Below are 12982 nucleotides of genomic sequence, written 5' to 3' on the forward strand. Positions count from 1 at the left end.
CATTTGGCCTTGGAAGTACATCTCATTGAAGACTATTTACATGCTAAGTTTCAGAATTCAGCTTTAGTTTGAGCTAACTGCATCAAAAACTGGCAATATGGCAATAACTTCTTATACTGGAAAGAGTGCCATTTTTTTCAGTCTCACATAAATTGAAAATGGCTAAATGGATTTTCCTTAAATCTTCATGGAGATTTTTTTCACCTTTGGGCCACAATCAAGCATGGAAAATTTCAAACACAAAGAAAAGCCCTCCAGAAAGTTTTGAGTGCGTGAAATCATGGAGTTATAAATGAAATTTTAAGTACAACATTCACTGCAATTAATACAACATATATTACACTGTTGTCAATATGAATCATATTGACATAGCACCTTTCATCCCTAAAGATATTACATATTGAGGCCAGATCCTATGTTATACCAATAAAATAAAAACCAGCAGGATCTTATTAAAGGGAAAAAGGCAAAATACCACATTTATTGTGAATACAGAAAGAATCATAGTAAGCAGTTAGTTATAGCTATAACATTCCATTCAATCTCATATTTATTCACACATTCATACACACACACACACAGAGAGGTTCTGCAAGGTTGTTATCATAGTTACCAGCCTTAGAGTTGCTCATGCCAAGCCACTGGCCAGGTGGCCTGGACATGAGGTGGGAGCAGGGCCTTGTCAGATGCTCATCTGATGCTCCTGGAAGTTGGTTTGCAGAATCAGACCCCAAAGTTCTCACTTTTTAGAGTCCATTTTTATAGGAATTTCTTCCTATGCCAGTCTATGAGAATTGCTTCATCATGTTGTTGCTGAATCAATCAGCAGATAGCACATTCCTGACGGCTCCGTGCTGCCAGATGTTATCTTGTTCTTTGGTTCTCCCATTCTTGAGGCTGTTGGGTGGATTCCAGTCTGCCCTCTGGGGGTCCTCTGGTTATTTCCACTTGACGCCTTCTTCAGCTGATGGACACTGGATTCTTAGGCTGGCACCTCCCTGATCATTCAGTTATTATCCACACCAAGCATCCATCCACATACATCCTCTATCTCTATTTTAATCACAATTGTTAACAAAGCAAGATGAATACAACAAAAGGGCGGGGAGTCTCTGGGTGCTGTTTCTGTTGTTACAGAGTATTGCTTTGAGTCTCTCTCTGTGCGAGTAGTTGTTATTACAAAGAATTGCTTTGAGAACAGACTCTGTCTTAGAATGTACTAACGCAATTAGCAGCTTGCAAGTTTCACACATAGAGGGAGAGAAACAGTACCAAAAATCAAGAGACCTCTTAATTAGTAATACCCTGGAATTTAAACTATTGGGAATCAAACTCATTTGTGATTTTAATACAGAACTTCTTTAATATGATCCAACACCTAAACTCACTTAAGGCAATGCGAGTCTTGCCATTAACTTTAGTTGGAGTAGGACCAGGCTCTTGAACTGATATACCCATTGATCATTTCATTCACTATGGTGAAACAGCTACCTCCATACATAGCAACACTATATAATAAGCACAATATACCAAGAAGGTAATGGAAAACTGGAATGCCCCATACTGAACTTTGGGCAGGATGTAGGGATAATGCCACTACCAAGAGTCTTCTTCTTCTAGTCTTAGTCCTATCTGTATGGGCTTGGCTCTTTTGAGTCCCTCTTCTCCATTTCAGTCTGTCTTGAAGCAGTTCCTTGGAAAGTCAGAAGTTAATCAGATTTTTTTGTATGACATCCATCCAGCTACCTTTGGGTCTTCTAACTCTTCTCTTAACCTTAGAAGTAGAGAGTAACACAGTTTCCTACATATTTTTTTGATCTTTCTTTTCACATCTTTTCTGTAATTGGTACCATTTTCATACTTCCCCTAATTTGTTCATTCTGAATATGGTCCATCCTTGTAACTCCAAGCATCTATTTTAACATTTTCATTTTCACTGTATTCAAGATCTGCGCCTGTCTTTTCCTCATGTGCCCAGCATTCAGAGCCATACGAAGTACAGGCCTAACTACCATCTTGTAGATCTTGCTTACTAAAAAATAACAACTGCAAACAATCCAGACCTCAAATATACATTTTACCTCAAAAACCACCTCTCAGTAAGCATAATGAGCCCTGTCACATGCAGGGAGGTTGCCTCCATGCTCAGGAAAATGCCCAGTAACACTTCTTGAAACAACTTCTCTGGTGGTCTCTCATCCAAGTACTGATCAGGCCCAAGCCTATTTGGTATGTGAATACTTATATGCCAAGATTTTTCCGCGAGGTAGATTTCACTGTAGTAATAAACACCATGAAAACTCTGCCACCCACGAAAGCTTATGCCCAAATAAATTTGTTAGTCTCTAAGGTGCCACAAGGACTCCTCGTTGTTTTTGCTGATACAGACTAACACGGCTACCCCTCTGAAACCTGTCAACATGAGAAGGGGTGACACTGACGTGATTTGGGGGCGGGTAGAAAGAAGAAACATTTCCTGAAAAACTTCAGTTCATTGTAAGACATTCTGATTCTGTTGAACTTTTAAAAGCAAAAGAGAAGTTTGTATACAGCTGAAGCTCGTTGCCATTGAGTGATGTAAACATGAGAGCAGAAGAGCCAAAAAAGAAATGGAAAATGGCTTTTGCTATTGGGAGAGTTTGTAAAACATGTTCAGACATTGCGTCATTCCATGGACCACATATAAAGATTGATCAGAAAACCCTCTGATCAGAAATGTTTCTGAGCCCACATTAAGACACAGGCTTTCATTGTTAATGTATTAGTGTCAGCATGAGAAACAAAGATCTGCCAATTTAAAATGTCAAATTTGCATCTCTGAACTGTAAAATATTAATCTGGTTCCTGCTGTAGTTGCATTTCCTTAAAGACTCTCGAGGGTATCAAACCCAAATCCTTCACATTTCAGTTTTATTTAGTGAAACAGCAGAACAATTTGTCAGACCACATTGTATCCTCTGTTGAAAGAAACTTAACTAATGAATTAGCTGCATTTTGTTGGTGATAGCACCAACAAGTGTTTGGAAGGGCTGCTTGCCAGGTTAAAAATAATGTGTTCTACTAATTGCAGGCGGAACCTGGCGACAACCAATGTGCACTGGCTGCAGTGCACAGATTGTGCACAATGTTGTCTGGCTGGGGCCCAGGGCTGCCAACGAAAATGTAGAAGCAACTGTCAACAAGATTTACAGTGATGCTTCCATTTATGCAGCAGTAATGAGAGTTCTGTGATTTTTGTTGAAGGTTGGCACAAACAACTACCGATCCGTAGCAACACACTGATCATTGCCAGAGAAAAAAATTTACATTGATTTAACATCATCCTTCTTGACAGTAAAATGCCCAAACCTAGCAACCCTCTGGCAAGTAAAATGAGAGATCAGTACACAGACACACACAAATCTGAAAAATTAGAAACGTATGAACAAATTGGAGTTTATGCTTAACTTACATGTTTGATACACAGTCGAGCTCCAGACAAGAACTAAAGCATGGTGTCTATATGTCATTAAACAATTCCCATTTTTATCTGATCCATTTCTATGAGAAGTTTTTAATATAAAGAGCAAATGTTAAAAGAATGCAAACACTAGTTTCATTCTCTCATGTTTTGGACAGCGCATATCACACATTATATTAATTACTGCACATGGCAAAAATGTTCAGATTTGCTGCTGGAAAATACAATTTAGCCTATATTTACAATACATAGGCTACAGATTGGTATTTCCCTTATCATCACTCACTGTATTGAAAATCTAATACTTCTGGTTCTGATGATATTATTAGTTAGGCTGCAATTTAATCACGAAGGTCACAGAAATCACGGAATCCGTGACTTCCAAAGACCTCCATGACTTCAGCTAGCACCAGCTGGGAGCTGCAGGATCCCCTGCCGCTTGTGGAGGCAAGGAGCTGTGGGGTACCCGCTCTGCAGCTTCCGGCATGGGTGGCAGGCAGACCCCCGCAGCTCCCAGCCACTGCAGGCAGTAGGGGGGCACCCCCACAGCTCACAGCCACCAGTGGTGTGAGACCCTGGAGCTCCAGCCCACCGGCAGATGTCCAGGCTCCCTATTTTGTCATGGATATTTTTAGTCAGGGACAGGTCATGGGCTTCCATGAATTTTCATTATTGCCTGTGATCTGTCCGTGACTTTTACTAAAAAATATCTGTGACAAAAAACTTAGCCTTAATTATTAGGAATAATTCTCTCTCTGTTAATGCCAGCACCGTCACAAATTCTCAACACTTCTGAGGGTGGAATATTTCTTACTAGTCTAGTCTTCCTGTTTGTTTCCAGTCATCTGCTGCTGGGTTCAGTTTTTACTCATCAGCAGCACTTTCACATTTAAGAACTGCAGATGTTCGCCTCTTCCTGTTGCACAATTTGGCCAAATCAGAGGAGCTGTGGGGTGATGAATAATGGTGGAGTAGGGAAGTGGCACTGCTTACTATACATGTTCTATGGTCAAACAGAACTTCAGAGCTGCCATTCTGGCACTTTTTGTGAGCATTACAGTCCCTTAAATGTAAAAAAATCCAACTCAAAATGCTGGGATCGCAGCAGCCAATTTGATCTCATATTAAGGTCCTCTGAGTGAAAGAGTCTTATTTGTTTGTGCAACAACCAAGGGCAGAGCCCAGAGCTTGGAAGAATGGCAGAAGGCTGTTCCATCCTTGTAAATCTCAACAATGCTACTTTCATAAGGACAGACTTTTCCTCATTGCAAGTCAGTGGATTATTTTCTCACTTCCTCAGAACTAGCTGGGTGTTTCGTATTTAATTTTGGTGTATTTGACTCAGTGGTGATTTATGTCTTATTCAGGCATTCAAGAAATTTGTTTGAGTAAGCTGGTCTATAAATTGAGATTTCCCTGAAGTGTATCCAAACCACCTGGAAGAAAACTAAAGGTCCTCACATTTTCCAAATACACAGCTGTTACATGACCAACAACAAAATTACCTAAGAACCGGTTAGTGAGATATTCTATGCTGCTTGTAGTGCTAGGAAGAACAACTGTTAGCAACAATATACTCTTCCTTTGTATAACATATGGAATTTCACATCTCAGTTGCAGATAATTTAATATTTTAATTTTCACCAGTGGCATAGTATCATTTTAGGAACTATCATCTGTTTCATGCAACTTGCTTCTTTCTGAAAAGGGTTTAAGTTCCTAATATGAGATGTGGAATTGTACTGTCCTCAATGATTTTCATAAGTTAATCATGAATTAGAGATGATCCCAAGTGGAATAATGTTAGCATGTCTTTGGCCTCTTAAGAAAGTAACTCTTCAGACATTGCTCTAGCTTATTTCTCTTTGCATTCATAGAATCATAGAATATCAGGGTTGGAAGGGACCTCAGGAGGTCATTTAGTCCAACCCCCTGCTCAAAGCAGGACCAATCCCCAACTAAATCATCCCAGCCAGGGCTTTGTCAAGCCTGACCTTAAAAACTTCTAAGGAAGGAGATTCCACCACCTCTCTAGGTAACGCATTCCAGTGTTTCACCACCCGCCTAGTGAAAAAGTTTTTTCCTAATATCCAACCTAAACCTCCCCCACTGCAACTTGAGACCATTACTCCTCGTTCTGTCATCTGCTACCACTGAGAACAGTCTAGATCCTTCCTCTTTGGAACCCCCTTTCAGGTAGTTGAAAGCAGCTATCAAATCCCCCCTCATTCTTCTCTTCCGCAGCCTAAACAATCCCAGTTCCCTCAGCCTCTCCTCATAAGTCATGTGATCCAGTCCCCTAATCATTTTTGTTGCCCACTGCTGGACGTTTTCCAATTTTTCCACATCCTTCTTGTAGTGTGGGGCCCAAAACTGGACACAGTACTCCAGACGAGGCCTCACCAATGTCGAACAGAGGGGAACGATCACGTCCCTCGATCTGCTGGCAATGCCCCTACTTATACATCCCAAAATGCCATTGGCCTTCTTGGCAACAATGGCACACTGTTGACTCATATCCAGCTTCTCGTCCACTGTAACGCCTAGGTCCTTTTCTGCAGAACTGCCGCCGAGCCATTCGGTCCCTAGTCTGTAGCGGTGCATGGGATTCTTCCGTCCTACGTGCAGGACTCTGCGCTTGTCGTTGTTGAACCTCATCAGATTTCTTTTGGCCCAATCCTCTAATTTGTCTAGGTCCCTCTGTATCCTATCCCTACCTTCCAGCATATCTACTACTCCTCCCAGGTTAGTGTCATCTGCAAACTTGCTGAGGGTGCAATCCACACCATCCTCCAGATCATTAATGAAGACATTGAACAAAACTGGCCCCAGGACCGACCCTGGGGGCACTCCACTTGATACCAGCTGCCAACTAGACATCGAGCCATTGATCACTACCCGTTGAGCCTGATAATCTAGCCAGCTTTCTATCCACCTTATCGTCCATTCATCCAGCCCATACTTCTTTAACTTACTGGCAAGAATACTGTGGGAGACTGTGTCAAAACCTTTGCTAAAGTCAAGGAACAACACGTCCACTGCTTTCCCCTCATCCTCAGAGCCAGTTATCTCGTCATAGAAGGCAATTAGATTGGTCAGGCATGACTTGCCCTTGGTGAACCCATGCTGACTGTTCCTGATCACTTTCCTCTCCTCTAAGTGCTTCAGAATTGATTCCTTGAGGACCTGCTCCATGATTTTTCCAGGGACTGAGGTGAGGCTGACTGGCCTGTAGTTCCCAGGATCCTCCTTCTTCCCTTTTTTAAAGATGGGCACTACATTAGCCTTTACATTGTAAACTTAGACATTCTGCTATTAGTGCCTTATGTTTTAGAGATCTCTGGTACGAGCTCATCTCACTTTTACAAATTTAACCTTCCACCTACAAGCCAAGGATATACCATGACTGTATCCACTCTGAGTATTTCAGACCAGCACACAGTGAAGCTCTCCCTTCTTCTACAGGAAACAAGAGATGCTCGCATCTTACCATGTCTTCTGTCAGTGTGTACACCTGATATTCTACAAGTATTAAGAAACTAATGAGAGTTGTAAAGATGGTGGTTCTTAAGTTTGTGACCATTTCCTAAGGCAGTTACCTGTAAATGTGGCACTGATACGAAGTATACCCCCACAAAAAAGAATCTTTTAAAACTCCAGATTAGTGCATGTACTGAATTAGTAATCTTGAAACAGTACATATGCTATCCAAGGGTAGACAATTTCATTCTGAACTCCACCACTAGGATACGGTCTCATTATTAAACAAACAGGGAAACTGACCCCAAATTACATACATATAGCAATAACTAGAACTGACACTAAAAGGGCTTATATTGTGATCGCTGTTTAATATATTTATTAACTTTTTGGAGGATGAAAGGAAACACTGAGTTTGTTAAATCAGCTGACTCCACTAAAACTCTGATCCTGTGTGAATAACTTTTTGCATGTTAGTAGTCTCATTGAGTTCACACAGTTACTCATGGGCTTCAGTGTTTGCAGGCTCAGGACCACTGTTTTTATTCATCAAAACTAAAGTAGATTGGACAGCACAAGGGCAGATTAAAAGTTATGCACACTGACAAATATAGTTAGATTTCTTATCGATACGTACTGCCTCTGAACTAGCAGGATCCTCTGAGGAAAAAAGATTAGAAGTCCTCATGGATAATTCAATGGAGAAGTTTTCCCAATGTGCAGCAGCAGTTAAAAGACTTCTCTGAAGCCTAATCATGACATTTTCAATTTCACTGAAAGCTGGAATAATTTTAAAAGGGATATAAAATACAGAAAATATTATAATGAGATATCAATCAATTGTATATCTTCATATGAATGACTGTGTCTAATTTTGGTCCACTCACCACTAACACGCAGCAGAACCTGAGAAGGTTCAGTACTGGCAATCTGGACCATCTCTCTTAGCCTGTCCATTAAGACAAGAACAAGGGGAAGCACAATTATATTAAAGGGCAGTAAATTTAGAGCCAATAAAAAGTTAAATAATTATTTATGCAATATATATTCAACCTATGAAATACAAAAGATCATTGAGACACAGTACTGTAGTTGAGTTTTTTCTTCAGACCAAAAAAGTTTTTATTGCCATAGAAGATACTGACAGTTTACATAAACTTACATCCAAGTTTACATTACATATAATTTATACACACATGGTATCTTGGCTAATGCAGAAGTATCATCCACACAGCATTATGAGCTCTCTGAACTTACGAAGAGAATTTCAAAATCCTGTTCCTGCTCATTGCCTGACCTTGACCATTCCATAACATATTATTTACAGAGACCAAGAGGGCATTTACTGGAAGTCTATTTGCAAATATATTCCCAGATTTCTTGAAGCAGGAAATGCACTTAAGATCATATTACAGTGTTATTTTGTGAACAGATTCAAAAATATTTTTGCTTTATGCTTCAAAATCAGGAAGGTAGTGTAGTGTCTCACATGCCAGAAACACGTTCTTTCTGCCAAAATGGTTGGTAACAAAGGGTGGACCTTGCATTTTCCTGTACAGACACTGGTACTGCTGGATTCTAACAGATATCTGTTTTCTTTGTTCCCAAAGCCCTTTAAGGAGAAGTAGCTGGATCTCAAATCAGATAGAGCTCTGAATAATAAAAAAGGGAACCTCTATTGCATTGCATTGGCTTATTGCATTGCTTTGTTTTGTTTTGTTGCATAGATCACCCTGTGAGTAGAATGAATAGGTCTGAATGCAAAATACTGGAAGTTTTTCTGCCTCCTTGTAACCCAAGCAGATTCAAAAGCATCTTCATAATATATACCCAAGTGTTATGCTCAGCTACACAAATTTTCAGTTCACTAGAATACATTTTACAGTGCTATCAAACTCACCACCACTTTCTTCCTTCAGAAGCCTGAGCTAGTGCCGTTCTGCCCTACTCACTGCGTATTAAAACCAACTGGATTAGGTGCAGACTGTCATTATATAACTGTCAAAGGGAAATGAAGTGTTCATGGTTGGACTTAATAATGAATTGGATAGTTTTCTGAGCACTAACATTTATAGCATAAAAGCTATTGCAAGTGTACAATCAAATCTCATGCTTAAGGGCCTAATCTGACCATGACAGAGGTCAGGAAGGAATTTCTCCCCTTCTCTGTGTACAAACACTGCATGACTAACTAGGTCATCAGTAAAATCTGAACTTACCCTAAGCAAGTTCAGCCTTGAATAATTAAAAAGATCAACTCTTCAGAACTTGATTTATCCAACAACAAATTTTGGAGACTATAAAATTTTTTTAAAACTCCCTCTATGAATAATCATTGAAAAGAAAAATAAGCAGGCCATAGTTATTGATGGATAAAACAAAATGCCATGCATTATTTACTTGAAAACACGCTATGGGGCCATAAAGAACTTGTTTTGTAAACTACCATGAAATGCCAAAGTCAGAACTGAACTGGAAAAGTTGTAAAAGAAAATAAACACAATTTTGTCCAAATTCATTCCATTCCATTGCAAAAGGTATCTATTAGTGATTATGAGACCATGTGGTCTGTTGTAAAAGCTTTATACAGGTTATAGCCAATATTCTTCAAATATGACATAACTTAAAATAACGGTTGCTAAACAAATATTTGATGCATGAGAAACAGCTGTAAGAAAAAGAAAATCTCAGATTGCTTTGTACACGAACAGTTCAATAAGTCCAAAACACTTCCTGCTTCCATTTCAATTATAAGAAACCCTAAAGGGATAGAGTCAGAGATGATACAAAATTGTGATGTAAGTTGTACAATGGTAAATAAAGGATAAATGTGTGGAATTTACAGGTTGTAGAAGGAAAGTGGTCAATAGAAGGGTGAAAACAAAACAGGCCATGAGCCCTCAACTTTATCTTAGATTTTCTCACACCATCCTTGTGTCTGTTTTTCAACACACCCTTGACTTATAAATTATCCTTGTTTCAGTGCCCTGGAAGGTTCTCTACCTTGTTACATAACACACACTTACTCCCATTTATTAGCATGTAACTTACATCACCATTTATGTTACCTCTACATTTGGTCAAAGTTGTGTGAACTGAGGTAAACGTACTCTAAAAAGATACGAAATTGCATATTCCAGCCTCTGATCATCTTGTATAAATATGTAGAGGGAATTTTTTTATTGAGACAACTAATCTTTTTCCTACTATCAGTCATTAGACATTAAACAGATTTCCTTGTTATCTCCACCAAATGAGCAGAGTATAGGTACCTTCAGAACCTGCTGCTACAGAATGCTCCCTCAGTTCTCAAGGACCACTCATTGGCAACCAGATTTTAAGTGAGTATATTTGTCTCAGTCTTGTGGAAGGAGCAAATGCCTTTGCTTCGATGTACGAAAGAGGCCTTCCCTAACCCAGACCCAGACCCAGACCAGTGAATGAGCTCAGCATTCAAGCTTTGTATTCCCCAAACCAAACACTTTGTTAATTTAGAATCAAGGTTGCTCAAGTGCAAATGTTACCTTTGTAATCTCTAAAAATCTAGGAAATCAGCACTGCAAGTCCTCCTTCTTCCCACTTCACAGTATAGGTTCTCTATCCTTGTCATACTCACCCATAACCATCCACTACTCACAATGTACATACCTTCTCCGCCATACTTGGGAGCAAGTGAGTAGCCTTAACTCTGACAATGATGATGGTAAAGAGAGCAGGGGCTGGGGAAGAGCACAGTAGCGTATAGTGGTCAAGGGTCGAACAGGATGCTCGGGTGGAGGTGAGCCTAGTGGCATCAGTGATTGTAGGGCTTCCCAGTGTTGGTGATTTAGAGCCTCTGGTGTACTAGGTAGCTGCACTACGGGGAACCCTTGATGCACCAGTATCCTGGACTGGGACCCCAGGGTCCCTGCAAAGCCCTGATTCCCCACCACTTTAGGGTCTCCCTTACACAAAATCCTCTTCCCACCAGACCATCCCTGCTCAACCTCCCTTCCCGTCCAAAACCTTCCTCAACCCCTAATGCCCTTATTGGCCTTGACTTTCTTCACCTGCTTGGCTTTGCAGAGCCCATCTCCTTAGCTGCTGCAGCCCATCCTGCCTCCAAGGGTGTCTGTGCAGAGTGGAGCAGGTGAGGCAAGAAGGTAGCATCAGGAAACACCTGACATAGCTCAGATCACTTATGCCAGATAAGGGGAATCACTTTTTGTATTTAATTTTTAAAGTGGCCTATATCAAGATGTTATCAGAGTATGCATGTGAGAGAGAAGGTTGGAGTTTGTGGGAGTGGGGCTGTTTAGCTAGAGGAAATCAAAGGGAATGTGAGCCAAACATCAAAAACATTTAAAAGGGAACATTTTAGAATAAAAACATACATGGAAGACTCCATTGTTCCCTGAAAAATTATGATGCCAATTTGGACACAAATTTAAATAAGTGATTAGGTTGTGAAACAGAGGGACTTTAGTCAAATATCCAGTCTCTACTGACACCTCCAGAAGTATAAACTTTCCATCCAGTTTATTTAGGTAACTCCAGGGTTAGCTGAGAGGTTTGACCCTTGTAACAGATGCAAGGGACTTAGTCCACTGCATGAGTTAATAAACAAACATGCATAAAATTCAAAGATATTCTTAATGGAACATGGTAACTTTGAAGCCTAAAGGCAAAATACTGCTGTAATCTATAGCTTCTAGAATGAAGCTTTGCTTTACCAAAAGTAATAGAAATAAAATGGTGGAGTGTCTTCACTTAAAACAGGCATTGTCATAAGCTACAATTCACCCACTTGCAGTGACTGTCCCCTCATCTGTTGGAAAAGGCTTAAATGTATCTTACCTGCTCAGATGGGATAACTGGGTTACTATTGGGTAGGCAAAGCAAGTTGCCCTTCCTCATTACTCCCTTAAAAGGATTCTGCACATAATTAAAAAGAATAGTAATATCATGATAACTGGAAATATATACAAGCCACATAATTATCCTTTACCACTAACTGATGAATTTACTGAAGTCTCACAGCAGAGTTAATAATTGGTGTCAAATTAACTTTTCCTGATAAATGCACAAGTTCTGGCTAGGGTGGGGGAATTCCCAGGGACAGATGGGCCTTTGAGGGGGTGTCAGAAAGGGTAAAGGTGGAAAAGCTGGGAAGGGGAGGCAAAGTGAGAAGAGAGCAGAATAGCTCATTGTTTGGGTGTGGAGTAGACCAGGATTTTCAGAGGAAGGGCTGCAGTTGGAAGAGGGGACACACTGGGGATCAGAAGGGAAGGCAGAGTGAGAAAGGGATGGAACAATGCAGTATCAGTGGGTTTTATTTGTCTGAATTCCACATGGAAAATACTTCCATTTTGCACAGTATCATTTCACATACACAGGTTTCAGAGAAGCAGCCGTGTTAGTCTGCATTCGCAAAAATAAAAATAATAAAAAAAAATTTGCATAAGCTCAAATAAATTTGTTAGTCTCTAAGGTGCCACAAGTACTCCTTTTCATTTCACATACACATATCTCACTTTAGCACGATTTTGATAAAATGACTGTTCTTGCACCAAAAACATCCCCAAAGTGCACATTTTTGCAGGTTTGGATTGTAAAAGCCATCTTTGCTTATAAAATTTTCCCCCAGGAACATGCCAGTTTGGTTTGGGGGGGAAGTGCTATTTTCTTGAAAAATTTTCTAGTTAGTAACAAAATGTTTGCAGGAGATGTACTTGTGGGGGGACACAGTGGTGAGAAGAGGAGGTTTAAGAAGAGATGCAAGAAATGGGATTAGGAAGGCTACAAAGAATATATAGATTTACCATTGCAAAATAAAAATAAAATGCTGAAAAGTCCTCTGCTGTATATGAGTATTTCATGTTTGCGTGCTTCAGTTGTGTGTGAGTGGGACATACTTGCCACAAGCCGTCTAAGTGACTTTCCACAGGATCAGAGCCATTTTTATTTAGCTTTGGAAGATGCAGATCTAACGCTCACCTGATGTTGGTTTTTTTGGTCTATTTGCTATCTTGTGATTATTTATATCTACCGTGGTCTTTGACA

The sequence above is a fragment of the Natator depressus genome, chromosome 9 (genome assembly GCF_965152275.1).
Source record: "Natator depressus isolate rNatDep1 chromosome 9, rNatDep2.hap1, whole genome shotgun sequence".
Taxonomy (NCBI): Eukaryota; Metazoa; Chordata; order Testudines; family Cheloniidae; genus Natator; species Natator depressus.